This window comes from Paramormyrops kingsleyae, chromosome 13 (assembly GCF_048594095.1).
Source record: "Paramormyrops kingsleyae isolate MSU_618 chromosome 13, PKINGS_0.4, whole genome shotgun sequence".
In the NCBI taxonomy this organism is placed as follows: Eukaryota; Metazoa; Chordata; class Actinopteri; order Osteoglossiformes; family Mormyridae; genus Paramormyrops; species Paramormyrops kingsleyae.
The window spans coordinates 24,478,013-24,481,545 of NC_132809.1; positions in this window are offsets into that span (position 1 = coordinate 24,478,013).

A 3,533-nucleotide genomic window follows, 5' to 3' on the forward strand; every position below is an offset into this window, starting at 1 on the left:
ACAGCAGAGCAAGTACTGAAAATTGGTGGGAAGTTCATTATATGCTCAGTCAGCACCCCGCACCCTCAGCCATCAATTCTAGACACTAAATCTCTGAAATATATCTAAAGAAAGGTTCCATTTGGGTGCTTATGGGGGGAAAGGACTATGAAATCCAGTGAGTTAGTTACTGGGTGTATTGCTGCCCCAAATGCCTTCAGTCAGATACGTCACTAACTGCTACTTCATCCAAAGCCATTAGGCTCACATTCATAAGATTCCAGTCGTCAGTGCTTGGATGCACAGTCCTTTTTTGTCATCTGCTTGCAGTCCACATTGTGATGGGTCAACAATACCCTGAATAATGAGAGTTTCATTATAAACCAGAAGTAGTGTTTGCTTTACTGAGGGGAGTTAAGTGTGAAGAAAAGTGCTTTAAGAACCCCAATATAATCCACAAAGATGTTTTCAAATCGTGTAAAATCAAAACACAGGTATAGACAACAGAAATTTGATAACCTGCAACAAATCTCTACCAACCTAGGAAAAAGCCAACTCCCATGAAATTCCCCCCCTTAGAATTCATTGAGTGAGCATCAAATAATATGAACATGGCAGGGAAGTGATTCTCTGGCCACCCAGTGGACTGTTAACCTGTTAATCTCAAAGAGGAACTGAACCAAGAAGAGGAACTTTTACAGGCCTTGTCTTTTAGTCTCACATCCAGATTTGGAAGAGAATATATAGAGAATACCGGTAAAATAAATAGTCAACTGCTTTTTGAAATGTGGCTTCTTACCAGATACTTACAGAGGATTTTCTATCATCTAAACTAAAGGCAGACCTGCAGACTAACGAGTATGATACCAACACAACTACACAAAGTGGACTTCACACTTCAATAAAAGACTGACTTTGAAGGTGGAGAACATTATAACTGCCAACTGTTGTTAGAGCAATATTACATTGCTTAAAAAAAAAAGCATCAGATCTCAATGGGGGAAAAAAATCATGCTGGATATCTAAACTGATATGGACTGGGTAATGTCTTAGGAATGAAAGGATGCCACATCATTTGATGGAAATGAAAATTATCAACCTACAGAGGGCTGAATTCAAAGATACCCCGAAAATAAAAAAAATGATGCGGCAGGCTAGTCCATTCTGCCAAAATTTCATTGCGGCAACTCAAAATCGTACTCAGTAGATTGTATGGTCCCCACATGCTTGTATGGCATGCTTGACAACATCTGGGCATGCTCCTAATGAGATGACGGATGGTGTCCTGGGGGATCTCCTCCCAGATCTTGACCAGGGCATCACAGAGCTCCTGGACAGTCTGAGGTGCAACTTGGCAATGTCAGATGGACCGAAACGTAATGTACCAGAGGTGTTCTATTGGATTTAGGTGAGGCGAACGTCGGGGCCAGTGAGTGGTATCAGTTCCTTCATCCTCCAGGAACTACCTGCATAGTCTTGCCATACCAGGCCGGGTATTGTCATGCACCAGGAGGAACCCAGGACCCACTGCACCAGCATAGGGTTTGACAATGGGTCCAAGGGTTTCATCCCGATACCTAATGGCAGTCAAGGTGCATCCATCCATGGATATGCCTCCCCAGACCATCACTGACCCACCACCATACCGGTCATGCTGAACAATGTTACAGGCAGCATAACGTTCTCTGCAGCTTCTCCAGACCCATTCATGTCTGTCACATGTACTCTGGGTGAACCTGCTCTCGTCTGTGAAAAGCACAGAGCACCCGTGGCGGACTTGCCAATCCTGGTATTCCATAGCAAGTGCCAGTCGAGCTCCACTGTGCCATGTTGTGAGCACAGGGCCCACTAGAGGATGTCGGGCCCTCAGGCCACCCTCATGAAGTCTGTTTCTGATCCTTTGGTCAGAGACATTCACACCAGTGGCCTGCTGGAGGTCATTTTGTAGGGCTCTGGCAGTGCTCATCCTCTTCCTCCTTGCACAAAGGAGCAGATACCGGTTCTGCTGATGAGTTAAGGACCTTCTACGGCCCTGTCCAGCTCTCCTAGAGTAACTGCCGGTCTCCTGGAATCTCCTCCATGCCCTTGAGTCTGTGCTGGGAGACACAGCAAACCTTCTGCCAATGACACGTACTGATGCGGAGGAGTTGGACTACCTGTGCAACCTCTGTAGGGTCCAGGTATCGCCTCATGCTACCAGTAGTGACACTGACCGTAGCCAAATGCAAAAACTAATGAAAAAACAGTCAGAAAAGATGACGAGGGAAAAAGGGACCTGTTAAACTATTCCTGTTTTGGGGGGAGTCTCTTTGTTGCCCCTCTAGTGCACCTGTTGTTAATTTCATTAAGACCAAAGCAGCTGAAACTGATTAACAACCCCCCTGCTACTTAACTGACTAGATCAATATTCCAGAAGCTCAATTGACTTGATGCTATACTCTGATAAAGAAGTGTTCCTCTAATTTTTTGAGCAGTGTAGTTTTTTGAAAGTAGTACTACAAATATTGTAACAAATGCAGGATTCTACTTGAAACAGAGAAGCATCTAAGGATACCTGTAAACCTTTGTTTCTAATTCATTGTGTGTGTATAAATTTAGCTCGCTATATACTTTCTCCACTGTAACTGATCATATTTAATGCATCCATAATCAATAGAGATGGTTCATGTTTTGACTTAAAACACAATACTATATTAATGGTCTTCAGCAAATGATCTTCTAGGTTTAAAAGCTGACTGCCTTCAAACACTCATTTTTAATTCAAATGCTCCCTCTAGTGGCACAAATAAAGCACATGCAATGGAAACCGAATTGCCATGTTTAGATCAATTTTTTAAATTGGTATGATCTGTAAACGAAAGTTAAATAAAAAGTGTGCTTATATAGAGGGTGATATAATTTGAGGAGCACTATGAAAAGGAAAAAGAAATAAAAATCCACTGGCTTCAGATGGTGAAAGCCTGACATTCTGCTGGGACCCAAAACGACGCATGCCATTTAACCCCATTGAGGGAAGCAGCACTACAAAAACAACTCACAATAAAAAAATCAACACTCATTAACATCAATTCCTACACGTTGGAGAAAGGGGCCGTTAATACAAATGCCAGCTGAAGCCCGTGTAGATCCCAAGGCAAGCTGGACCCCATGCATGAAGACCACATACAGCATCAGAAGATGGCGATCCAGGCAGCTGCTTTTCGCCTTATGGGTTGAGCAGCACTGCGTAATAATGTCTAGCTGATAGCTCTTTGTCTAATGCAGTTTAGTTACTAGATTCGAGCTTCAGGCAGGTTGCCGACCCAATGTGCCGCTGAGAGATAGGAGCAGAGTTGTTCGCGGAGATTTCCTCTACACCAGTTAACGTTCAAAAACACACCTTTTAAAAATGCACATCTTCCAAAGGATGAAGAGCAAGTTCCACGTAAAGGCAGAGGGTTGATCATTCCAAGGTATCACCTCAGATTCTTTTGCAAGTTTTCACTGTGATATCTCTTTAATATCACAGAGAATACCATCTGCTATTCCAATGACTCACAACATGCAGAGACTAG